Below are 12948 nucleotides of genomic sequence, written 5' to 3'. Positions count from 1 at the left end.
CGCGCAGGCTCAGCGGCCGTGGCTCACGGGCCCCGCCGCTCCGCGGCACGTGGGATCTTCCCGGACCGGGGCACGAAGCCGCGTCCCCCGCATCGGCAGGCCGACTCTCAACCACTGCGCCACCAGGGAAGCCCGATGTGAATGTCCTTAATGCTACTGACTTGTACACTTAAAAATGGCTAAGATGGTAAATTTCATGTTGTGTGTGTTTTATCACCGTTTTAAAAAAAGGATAAAAGAATCAACAGAGGTTTGCATGAGGCAGATACACAAGAGACCTGAGGTAACATTAATAAGATAATTATCAAGTGATTAGTTTACAAACACTGTATGTCTGTAGTGTATGTGACATATGAATCACGTGTCAAGGTTTTATTTTTTAATTTCAGGAAGTTGATCTAATTTTTAACACATGAAATGCTTAGCAAGAATAGAGAACTAAGACAACTTTTTAATGTGAGGAGTTAAGAAAAACCTCACGAAGGCTGCCTTTTTTTCTGTTTATCCTTAGAGACTCTAGTTAATTAAACCCAACGAGGAAGAAAAACCAACACGAAGGCAAAAATGTTGGCAGAATAAACAGCCTCTCTTTTGTCCTCACTCAATAAGTACAAGGATCAAGATTTTGCTAAAGGTACTGTAAATAGAGATAGACATTCTCAAAATGGATGAAATGTATGTTTCTATGTATACCCCCTTTTAAATAAGTTTACTTTCTTCTGAGACACTGCTCTGGCTTTGCTCTCTCGCTTTCATACAAAACAGAGTGATGGTCTAGGTTTGACTTTGTTCCGGGAACAGGCCTTTCTAATCATCTGAAGCATCAGTGTGGTGCAGACAGACATTCCCTGTTCTGGAATTTCTAGGCAGGAGTCAACGCTCTTTTCAACTGCGTTTACTTCCTAATTAAGGAATTTGGGGACTTAAAAAAAAAATAAAATCCAGAGCGAGCATGACTAATCTTCCTTCCTTCCCCCTCTGGAGTAAAGTAAGTCATTTATTTCTAGAACATGAAATTCCAATCAGGCGAGAAGCAGAAAGTAGTTTGGGTGGAACAGTCAGATAAACGGTCGTTCCTGCTTGACCTCTTAAATGCACAGGGAAGGATTCACTGACTTTAGTTTTTATGGAGACCAAAAAGGGTGCTGATTCTCTGGAGGATTTCTTATAGCATGAAGGATATGCTTGTACCAGTATCCATGGAGACCGATCACAGAGAGAGAGAGAGAGAGAGAGAGAGAGAGAGAGAGGAAGTCCTTCACCAGTTCCGCTCAGGAAAAAGCCCAATTCTAGTGGCTACTGCTGTGGCAGCAAGAGGACTAGATATTTCAAATGTCAAACATGTTATCAATTTTGATTTGCCAAGTGATACTGAGGAATATGTACATCGGATTGGCCGTACAGGACATGTAGGAAACCTTGGTCTTGCCACCTCATTTTCCAATGAAAGAAATATAAATATCACAAAGGATTTGTTGGCTCTTCTTGTTGAAGCTGAACAAGAAGCGCCATCTTGGGTAGAAAGTATGGCTTATGAACACCACTACAAGGGTAGCAGTCGTGGGCGTTCTAAGAGATTGAGTGGATTATTTGGTGCCCGAGACTGTCGACAAAGTAGCAGTTCTGGCAGTCCTAGCTTTACTAGTAGCCGTGCAAGCAGCAGCCACAGGGGTCGAGGTGGTCATGGCAGCAGCAGAGGATGTGGTGGACGTGGCTATGGGAGCTTCTACAATAGTGATGGATACGGAGGCCATTACAGCTCTCCGGGGGTTGACTGGTGGGGCAGCTGAATCTGCTTCGCAGCAAGGTCACCATTTCGAAAAAGCTAATATGGAAACCACATGTAACTGAGACTATATCTTGTAGCTTCAAGAACTAGCGCTACGTAAAATAGATAGCTAGTGGGAAGCAGCCGCATAGCACAGGGAGATCAGCTAGGTGGTTTGTGACCACCTAGAGGGGTGGGAGGGAGGGAGACGCAAGAGGGAGGGGATATGGGGATATATGTATACGTAGAGCTGATTCACTTTGTTACACAGCAGAAACTCACTCACCATTGTAAAGCGATTATACTCCAATAAAGATGTTTAAAAAAAAAAAAAAAAGAAAGAAAGAACTAGCACTACATTACCAGCTGTGATTCTCCTCAAATTCAAGGGAGCTCAGAGCCAAAGGCAGAAAAGAAAGGAACAATCAACAACCCTATTAAGAAGTTGGTGTGAAAAGTTAACTGCTGTAGTTTGGCTTAACTCCCCTCTGCTTATTTCCATCCCAAACTGCATGTATAATTTTGTGACTGAGGATCATTTGTTAATGTGCTGTGACTTTAACTTCAGGCCACTTATTATTTTGATGTCCTGTTGGCTCAGTAATGCTCAAGTTTTCAATTGTTTTGACCAAATAAATTCACTGAACTTGGGCTAATATCAAACCTGGCACACAGGTGTGATACAACTTAACAGGAATCATCAATTCATCTGTAAATATTATAAAGGAAAAAATCTTGGGCTGTCTCCTGCGTTAGGACTTTTTGATACTTGCAGAGAGGGTAGGAAAACACCTTACAGTAGAATTAGTTTCTAATGTGGCAGACTGTACTAAGCTGAAGTTCTGACTTGCTCACTCTATCCTGAATAGGCACTTGTAGTCTTTAAATAAGCCATTCCAGTCATGATGAGGTGGCATGTATGAATACATCCATACATTTTTCAAAGCACTCTTCGAAGTTAATGCAAGTAAATACAGCAATTCCTCTTTTAATGTTTAGGTTACTAATTCTAAGCTAGGCAGATGTGCGCAAATTATTATAGGAAAAGTTTAAAAGTTTTGGCAACAAAAGTGTTTAGGGGAAATTTCATCCAATTAGATGTTTTGAATGCCTGCAGTAAATAAAAGTGAAGCGGTAGAATGGCTGACCATGCCAGTGACCAGTCCTTTTAAGGACCTGCTTGGATTTTGGTCTTTAATGCATGCTAGTGTTGATGCTCTTTGCTCAAGAGGATAGAGCAGGAGGGATTATGCAGCAGGCTTTTATATTTTAATGCAGATTCTCTTTTTTTCTGTTTAAGCTGCGCTGAAATGTTAAAATGGCTTACACTTGTAGAATTTGTAAATCAGAGTAGCTACAAACTCTGAAATTCTTGAGATCACACAGGTTGGCAATATGTACTAAACTGCACAAGGTGTTATTTCTATATAGTGCAGTTTTAATGTATTTTAGTTGCATAGGTTTCCATTGTATTTACAGTCGCTTTCTGCTAAATTTGACCAAAGATGATTGTTCACCAACTAAAAATGCCTCTGCCACTTGGAATTCTGTGCTCATTTTGTGGTTGGAATATAGTGATCTTTATAGACTAATACTTACAATGGCATAAGGCGGCAAAAATTTCTTAAAGTGCAATAGATTTTCAAGTGTACTGTGCCTTGTTCTAAACCTTTATTAAGTAGGTGCACTTGACAGTATTGAGGTCATTCGTTACGGTGCTATTTCAATTAGTATAGATTTAGACTCTTGTACATTTTGCCCATACCTTTTTACAAAATACTTATTTTATTGCACATTCAGAGAATTTTAGATGTATGTCTTGTGTGTGTGTCCTTAAACTTCCAAGCTAATCTTGTCTCTTGGAAATTGTTGAACGCAGCGTGTTAAGAACTAGATTCTAAAATTTTACTGGGGACCATGGAATGATAGTTGAGAAGAAAACTACTTGCACACGACAGATTTTAGATACTTTTTGCTGCTAGTTTGTGTGATATTTATTGAACATTGTGACAAATATTTATTTTTGTAAGCCTAAAAGTGATTATTTGAAAGTTTAAAGAAACTTGACCAAAAGACAGTATGAAAACACTGGCACTTGAATATTGAATGTCACCATATGTGAAATAAAATATTTCAGGGTAGTGTGAGCTTTTAATGTTAAGTCCTATTAAACGTGAGTCAAATTAAGCAGACCCAGCATTGGCAGTATAGGTAGCCGTAACTTTCTGACAAAATTTAAGGCAAAATTGGCAACCTGAAATTATAACATGCCAAGGTTTTGACACATTTGTCTTAAAATATTAACGAAACACTTCTAAACACTGCTATGAAGTATCCACATTTTCAAAGGTTCTCAGAGTTTTTATTTAGTACATATTTTGTTTTGTTTGGTTTTCAGTGTCCGGCATATTGCGGTTCTCAAACATGTGGTTATCTTTGTGCATGGCCATGATCAGTGACTTTTAGATTCAGTTTTGTCAGCCAGCAATATTTTCAGTAAATAAGAATGGAATTAAATTTGCTGAATGTAAACATTGAACCTCAAGTCACTGTAAGTTTAGTAATTGCTTAATGTATTAGTTTTAGGTGCTAGCATATGCTGTGTTTTTTCTGATTTTACTAAAATAAAGAGTTGAATACCAAAAAAACAACAACAACAACAAAAAAAACCAAAACACCAAAGAAATTGCTCGCCAATCGCAGCTCAGGGGCTCAGGCGCACCCACGAGTCACAGAGCAGGAGCTCAGGGAGCCAATCACAGGGCAGGAGCTCAGGGAGCCAATCACAGGGCAGGAGCTCAGGCTCACCCGCCAATCTCAGGGCAGGAGCTCAGGTTCACTTGCAAATCACAGCGCAGGGGCTCAGCTGTGGCGCCAATGCACCCACGTGGCGGAGCCGGGGTCCACGGACCGGGTCACCAGGGGCCGGAGGGGCTCCGGGCTGCATACAGCAGGCTGTGCCTCAGCAGCCCAGGGCCTGGGGCTGCGTTCGGCGGGTGGAGGGCCCAGGGCTGGAGAACTTCGTGAACACAGCAAATCGGCCTCTCGAACTTAAAGGGTGAGCAGGTCTCGGGGTGGCTTTGAAATTCCCTTAAGTTACCTGAGGGTGTCCCCGGGGCTGGGCCCCCCACCAGCATTCTGGAGCATCCCCCAGGTGACGGCCACGGCAGCCAGGTTGACAGACACTGCTTAACCCAGATGCCTGGCCCCCCGCCCCCGGCAGCAGCTCACTCACAATTGCACAAAGCTCCCAGGGTCATCCTCACCTCCGGACGACCGAGGTCCACTGGTTTCATAGGAAACTAGAGGCAAATTCTGCATGTAAGTAACTGCTGTCAGATCCACTTTTGAGCAAAGTTTTACATCTAGAAGGGCACAGGGTGTCAGTGAAGAAATTTTGGAATGGGGGTGAAAAAGAGGCAAATAGAATCTGTAAAGAGATATTTGTATCTCTTTTCTCCCCAGCTTCTTTGATGGGACTCCACTGACTTGAATTGGGAGAGGCTGGCCTTTTGTCTTCTATCTCCTGGCAAGAACAATTCAAGGGGAAAAGGGGAGTGATGTGCTGATACAAGTACTCCTGCTGGGAGGGGAGAGAGGGAGGGGAGACGGGTGTGTGTGTGTGTGCGTGTGTGTGTCCACTTATAACTGGATGGAGGGGTCCCTTCCCTGGTCGGGGTACACTTTCCTCCCTGCAGAGGCAGCCAGAGCTGAGTGACCTGGCTGGGCTTCCCTTTTAATCAAGAGCAGACCTGGCAACTGTACATACTGTTCCTGTAATTGAGCTGCTCTGGTTCCTCAGAGAATCACTTGGGAGAATATGAAGACTACATTCTCCTTCGAAACCCCAGGAAATCTGTTAAGGCTTTGAAGGAATGCTTTCACATCATGCCTCGAAGGCCTGTTCTTCTGTGACGTTGGGAACCAGCCAGAAAGGTTGCTGAACTGATCCCTCCTTTGACGAGCCCTCTTTTAAAACAGGAATGATTTCTCCCCAAACTGTCATTTTGTTTTTAACTTTGCAGCTTTTTAGGATTGCAATGAAAATGAAGGTGTTTGCTCTTCTGCAGTTTCACAAAAGCCAAGGCAGACAGCTGAAAAATCACTGCACCGTGCGACTTCACAACAAGGAAAACATTGATTTTTCCAGCCTCTGGCATCTTGATATTGATAAGCAGACACAAAAACTGATGTCTACATGCACTGGTAAGGTTTACAAGTCATTTCAGACTGTTTGCTGCTAATATTCCTTGTTTTGCAACGGGAAGGGGGAGGCTGGGCCATTAAAGCTGATGACTAAGACGAAGGAAATCCTGTCTGAGCTAAGATTGTCTTGGAGGGGAGGGGCGGGGCAGGGAGGGAAGCTGCCAGACCTGGTGGGAGCTGTAGGAAAGGAAGGTGCTTTTCAGATAGGAAAGGAGAGTATCTCAGGCCCGTATTTGGTCCTTCACTGCAACTTGGAAGGTTGTTACAATTCGGACCGTGACCAAGTAAGGAAGAAAGGGAAGGGGGTGATTTTCCCCCTGGAATTTCCAGCTGCACTCTTCTTGTTTGAGGCCACCCACCGGCCTTGCTCACCTGGGCGCTCAGGAGGAAACGGGTGTGTGTGTGTCCTGTTCATCCAGGCTGTGGAACCACAGCAGCGAGTGAGCACTGCTGAGGCCCTGTTAGGCAGGCAAAGGCTGGGGGATCTCTCCGCTCCTTCGGGAAAGACATCCTCTCCTAAGCTTCTGTGGTGTGTTTTCTGTACCACATTGCCAAACCAAAGCCTCTAGAGTTCTCTTGCTTTGTTAAATGATACTTGGGTCTCAGAATTCTTCGAACAAAATGTTCTTTGTTTGTAAGTCTTTCCATTTGTTCTGGAAATAATTTAGTTACACCTTGACCTAAGTTTAATTAAAATTAACATTCTTCCCTTGGCGGGTGTTTTTCAAACTTTAGAAAATACAAACAACTGTCCAAAGGCTTCGGGAAGACCCCCCTGCACCCATCTCGCCAAGTGGACACGTGAGCGTCAGCGAGCGTGTCCCCAGCTCAGGTTCCTGGAATTACAGCCGCTCCCTACCAGGCAGGGTCCAGTGCCCATGGCGCCCAGAAGGGTGAGGACCAGAACCTTCTTCCCCACGGTCCCCTCCCACATCCCTCAGTCCCGCTGGCCTGCTGTGCCCACGCCACGTCCGCCTCTGCCCGAGGGCCTGTCTGAGCAGGGACCCTCCTCTCCTCTGTCCCCAGGGCCACACGCACGGCACGTGTGTCACGGCAAAGAGCCCACAATGGCTCTTCTCTTCTCTAAAGCAGGGCCTCTGCGGGCTGCCCACTCCCCATGGACAGCACGTTTAACTTAAAAATTCCATCAGACAATTGGATACTCCTACGCCGAACACACAAACACACGCATACACACACACGTGCATGCGCTCAGAACATTCCTCTTGCTGTTCCTGGCCTGTCCTCCTCTGGGACACAGCCCCGAGCCCACGAGAGGACTGATGTACATAACGTGTGAGTGAATGTTAGTCCTAGTAGAATCGAGACATGTTGTTTGGCGAACAGATTTCACATCAATGAACTTGTGAACTTGTGACACAGATACTAACATTCCTGTTTGACACATGAAGAAAAGGAGATAGAGGAGGAAAAGTGGCTTTTCCTGGTCACTGGACTCCAACCCAGATGCTCCAACGCTTTTTAACGGACCACGCCTGTCTACCTGCTGGCATGTGGGAACTCTGGTGAAAAACATCAGAACAGAAAACAAAGCAGGGAAAGCAGACCCCGAGGTAGGGAAGCTGGCACTGGTCCAGGAAAAATGGAGCCTGTCATCATAACACTGCTGTCCACGGGGGTCCCCTGCACAGCTAAGGTAATTTTAGGAAGGTCTCTTACTCCCCAGGGGGTTTAAGTAAATCTTTCTCCAGGTCAGGACTAACGATTTTCCACAGCCTCTCTATCTGCTCCGAGACAATGCTGTGTTTGCATGCCTCTGCCCCCCACGTGCCTGTGCAACATGCATCTCCCCGGCCTGGGAGTTCGAAAGGGACCCGGAGAAGCAGTGTTTGGGGACTCTGTCCTGCTGATCGGACCCCCCGGCCAGCTTGTGTGTCCCCCTTGGTCATCCTCCAGGGGTCTTTCCTCACGCAGCCATTCGAGTCTTTGTTTCTCAGAGTTTGGGAGCCGCTAGTCATCTGCACTTGTAGGTCAGCCTCTCTGCAGAGGGACCCCAGAATGAACAGGTCTGCCTGATGCGCCCTCGAGACCGTCATTCTCGTCCTGCCTGGGCAGCCCCTGGGAAGAAAGGAGCTAGGGTCCTCCAGAGGGCGCGTGTGTGCGCGCTTGTGTGTTCTATGTTCTTTATTTCTCTCTCTCATCTCCGTATCTATCTATCTCTCCATCCATCTACTATCTATCCATCTATCATCTATCTATCATCTATATCTATCTTTCTCTGTCAATCAGCTACCGTCTATCATCTATCTATATTCCATGTAGATAAATAATATATACATATATTTACATATAATATACACATGTATATTTTACATAGCCAACATTTTGCGTATTTTGAGTGTGCACACATACTCTACGGCTAGGGATTTGCTGGCCTAGCACCGCGGTTAAGAGCAGAGGTCATGGAATCAGCCAGTCCTGGGCTTCACTCCCAACCTTATTCCTTATTGACCTTAACAAGTGCCCTAACCTGTGTGCCTCAGTCGGCACATCTGTAAAGTGGGACAATCTCAGAACTGGGGGTGTTCAGCGGCTAATGTGTGTCAGTGGATACGCGATCAGTTCCTGGCACCAAATTGCTGTGTTTCCCCTGTGGGAGACTGTAGCTGTTCCTGGGGTTCTGAAATGCTAGAAACTTCCTTAGGGGTTCCTCTTTCTTACGTTGATGCCAGGGGAGCCCACAAAGACCCTCCCAGGGGACCCCTCCTTTTCTCCAACCTGGAGCCAGTGGCAGGGGTGAGGGCAGAGGAGGCGGGAGGGCTCCCCGTTCCGTGTTGCTCCTTCCTGACTTCAGTTTGCAGTTATTGCCCAGCTGCTGATAATAGCCCCTCTTTTTTCTAATGGACAAGCCACAGCCTGGGAGGCATCCCAGGGAGCACGTGTCTTTGACCGTGTCAACAAGCAAAGCCCTTTCCTCCGCTCTCATGGGGCCCACACCACTACACAAAGTCACACACGCACCCAAAAGTGCTCAAAACGCAGAAAAACACACTGTTACGTCATTCCCACCGGGTACCAGAAAATCAGTCTGTAATTCTTCTGTAATTCCCACATGGGAGGTCACTGAAGTGGGCAGAAGCAGCAAAATAGGAATTTATGGGGTGGGCCTGAAACAATCCCTCGGAAAAAAGGCAAATCTTTCACAGACAAATCAGCACTTCCTTTATCATCAGGTACAGAGAGCTTTAGCCGGTGGGGGGTAGCATTTAATTGGGGAAAAACAACCACACCGAGAAAAACTACATTTTAATCTAATCTTTCCTAGTTGTTCCATGACTGTCCTTCTCATCCAGAAGGTTTGTTTCAGCACTTTCAGCTCGCTATACACCTTCACTCATTTACGGCACAGATGCTTTACTGGGTGCCTGCTCTGTTTCAGGCCCTGGATCATACGATGTAGCCGTGAATGAGACAGGAGGAAAGACATCGTGTGCCCTAAGCCTTGGGCTGTGGTGGCAGAGATTCCAGTGGGGATACAATTACGTGAGAAAAAACAAACGCTTAGTGTCTCCAGGGCTTATGGATGATTTTAAAATCCTGGCTCTCTAACCGTAATTTTGGGAGGGCACTTTAATTAGACTCTGCAATGGCTCATTTCCAAGGGACAGGGGCTCCAGCTGGGCGCGGGATTCTGACACTGGCTATGCGAGGCCTCTGACAGGCCAGGGGCAGGTGTCCTTCAGGTCACGGGGCTTCAGGCTACTTCGAGGAGAGAGACGGGGGGCGGGGCGGGGGGGGGCCAAGCTGCAAAACAGAGCTGGCAATGGCTGCTCTGTTCCTGCAGGGTGGTGACACAGGCAAAAGCGCCAGGTGACAGCTGCTGGCCGTTGGCCATCCTTGTCCCCGGCCCTTGTCCCCAGCCCATAACTGCAGTAGAAGTTGTGGCCACTTGGAGATTTACTCACTCCAAATTCTGCAGTGGCCTGCAGCCTGCAGCCATGCAGGGAGCGCACGTGGAGGCGGCTCGGGGACCCTGGACGTGCCACTCTCTCATCCCCGCTGTTCCCCGGGTGTCCTCGGCGTGCAAGAAGCTGGCGGTGGGCTGTCCTTTCCCACACGGCCAGCCCCTATGGACGGGACGCTGGCCTGACAAACGAGCGAGTGAGCCAGAGGTGTGAGCATGTGAAAGCCCTCCTGGAAATGACACCATCCCGCAAACCTGCTGTGCCATCTCGAGCTCAGGAAACAACTGTGCAACCGTGTTCCTGCCCTGGTCAGTCGGTCAAGAAGAGGGAGGCCATGGTAGCTCAGCCCTGGAGCCCCTCGGAGACGCCAAGCTGTGGAATCTCCATTGGGGCGCCTTCCCTCCCCTCTCCCCATAAAGAACCCCACCCAAGTTAGGGGAACAAAAGCCCTTTCCCCAGGCAGGGGCCACTTCTGCTAGATTTCCAAGGACACAGAAGTGCCTTTTGTTTGCTTTTCTCTATCAGGCAAAGCACGGGGACACTGTCTCCCTTTTGCCGATCCCAGTGTATAGCTTGCTGCTTCTCTGCTTGCTCTGCCCCTGTCTGGACTACGCGTGCCAGATGTGACTGATTCATGGCTTCTAAGGGCAGGTTTTCATTCTGAAATGAATTACATTTGCTGAGAAGTTGCAAAGAGAATTCGGAGAGTCCCCATACAACCCTTCACGCAGACATGATGACGTGATGTCAACACCTTACACAACCTCAGCCCGTTTGGTCAAAACTAGAAATGGACATGAGCACATTCGCTAAACCACAGACTCTATCAGAACTGCACCAGTTTTTCCACCACTATTGTCTCTCCCTTCCAGGATCCGATTCAGGACGCCGCACGGCGCTTAGAGGAGCACGTTCTTTACAAAAGAACTTGTTGCTTCAGAAGGCAGCCGCGTTCAGGGTAGCAGAACCGTCGGAACAGAACACCCAGTGCACCACAGTAGCGGCAGGAGATGGGAGACCCCGACACAGAGACCAGGTCCAGGTGCCCGCGGGCTCGGAATCTAGTGGGTGGGGCAGAGCTGCTCGCACGTCCCTTGAAGGTCACTCCCTGACCGCATGGAGGGGGCTGGAGAAGCCCACGCAGTCTCCCTAAGATTAGACACCTTCTGATCTTCTTTCATGGATAATTAAAAAAAAAAAATCACACAGCCCCAGGGAGGCGATGAAATCAAGGTTAGTGAGTCATTCAGGCCTGTCCCAGGAGAGTCTCCTTAGCATGGGAGCAGCCACCAGGGGCGTGGCAGGAGGTGTGACCACCAGATAACCTGCCTGGCCTCTTGCCCCAGCTGATCAGGTATCATTCACTGGGTTACAGAAGCTCCCCACCCGCAAAGAGAAGAAGCCTCACGCAGCATACTTGCAGCCCAAATGCCAGCCTGGAACAGCGTCCCCTTCCCGGCTTTACAGTTGGGAGTGGTGAGGGCCTAGCCCAGGGACGGGCCCGGGGCAGGTTGAGGGGGGTGGTCCCCGTCCTCAGCTCTGACTCTCCAACTCACCGGGGTGACTGCCTGCCCAGAGCACCCCAGCACGGACGGACGCCAGCCCTCCCTCAAAATGTTAAGTGACTTGCTCTGGGGTCACCCAGCCAGGTAGGAGCCACGCTGGGGTGGCGTTCGGTTGCCTCCACCACTGCTGTGTGGTCCCTGGTCCTGGGGGCCACCAGCTCCTGCGCAGAATTCCCAGCTTACAAGCCGAATCAGCCGAGGCCGGGGCTCCCAACCTTACCTACCACCTTCCACGCCGGTGATGACACCACCAGCTACAGCGGGAGGCTGACTTCACATTGTCCTCTCAAGTCCTCTAATCAGAGGTTCCTAATCTGAAAATTCCTTTTCAGATTAAAAGTACAAGACATTCCAAAACCACCACCTTCTAAGTACTGACATCTTCCTTACATCACCGTCATAGATCGGGTTTCTCTCCATTGCACGTTTGTTTTTCTCTCGCATGTTCTCTCTTACTCAACTGAAGCCAGTCACCCTTTTTTGTGCTGTTTTTTTTTACCCTCTCCGCAGGAAGACAGACAATCCTTTGATTTTTATTATTTTATCAAAATCTTTGTTTTCTGTTCTAGAACTTTTTACTTGAATTGCACATTTTTTCCCCCTCTCTCTCTGGTTCTAAATATACCCACTGGCAGTGGCAGAGCTGTGGTCCCTCCGTCCCCCTTATACCTGCATCTGTTCTGGGATGCTAGGACACATCCCTGGTGTTATTGACTGTGGCCAAGCCATACAAGCCATGCAGGGAGGATAACTTGAAGAGCCTCCAGAGAGCTGGAGATTTCCTTGTTTTTCCATTAACAGAGGAGGAACGTTGTGATATTTCCCTTCTTCTTGGGGGCCCAGATTTTGAACAGCTGGACTAGAGCTCCAGGGAATTCTGCAAAAGACCTGATCTCCAGGAGTCTTAACTCGAGCATGGAAAGCATCTGAGCACCGTACATTTTCCATAACTTATCATTAAGCTGATTGGAAGGAGAAGAGAAAATCTTAAGAACATATTCCTTCTTTTTTAGAGGGAGAGGACTCAAATCAATAAAATTAGAAATGAAAAAGGAGAAGTTACAACAGACACCGCAGAAATACAAAGCCTCCTAAGAGACTACTACAAGCAATTCTATGCCAGTAAAATGGACAACCTGGAAGAAATGGACAAATTCTTAGGAAGATATAACCTTCCGAGACTGAACCAGGAAGAAATAGAAAATATGAACAGACCAATCACAAGTAATGAAATTGAAAACTGTGATAAAAAATCTTCCAACAAACAAAAGTCCAGGACCAGATGGCTCCACAGGTGAATTCTAGCAAACATTTAGAGAAGAGCTAACATCCATCCTCCTCAAATTCTTCCAAAAAATTGCAGAGGAAGGAACACTCCCAACCTCGTTCTGTGAGGCCACCATCACCCTGATACCAAAACCAGACAAAGATACTACAAAAAAAGAAAATTACAGACCAATATCACTGATGAATATAGATGCAA

General features: G+C 47.2%; 1 protein-coding gene and 1 pseudogene across 3 annotated transcripts in view; one reads left to right on the top strand and one right to left on the bottom strand.

The window, feature by feature from the left end:
* COL4A2 (collagen type IV alpha 2 chain) overlaps positions 1–12948 on the bottom strand; it is a 178520-nt gene that overhangs the window by 159504 nt on the left and 6068 nt on the right. The gene's annotated exons all lie outside the window — the stretch shown is intronic.
* LOC114487484 (ATP-dependent RNA helicase DDX3X-like) lies at positions 25–1974 on the top strand (annotated as a pseudogene).

This window comes from Physeter macrocephalus, chromosome 13 (assembly GCF_002837175.3).
Source record: "Physeter macrocephalus isolate SW-GA chromosome 13, ASM283717v5, whole genome shotgun sequence".
Classification (NCBI taxonomy): Eukaryota; Metazoa; Chordata; class Mammalia; order Artiodactyla; family Physeteridae; genus Physeter; species Physeter macrocephalus.
Note: the sequence above shows the minus strand (reverse complement) of the source record. Positions and strands in the feature narration are given on the sequence as shown.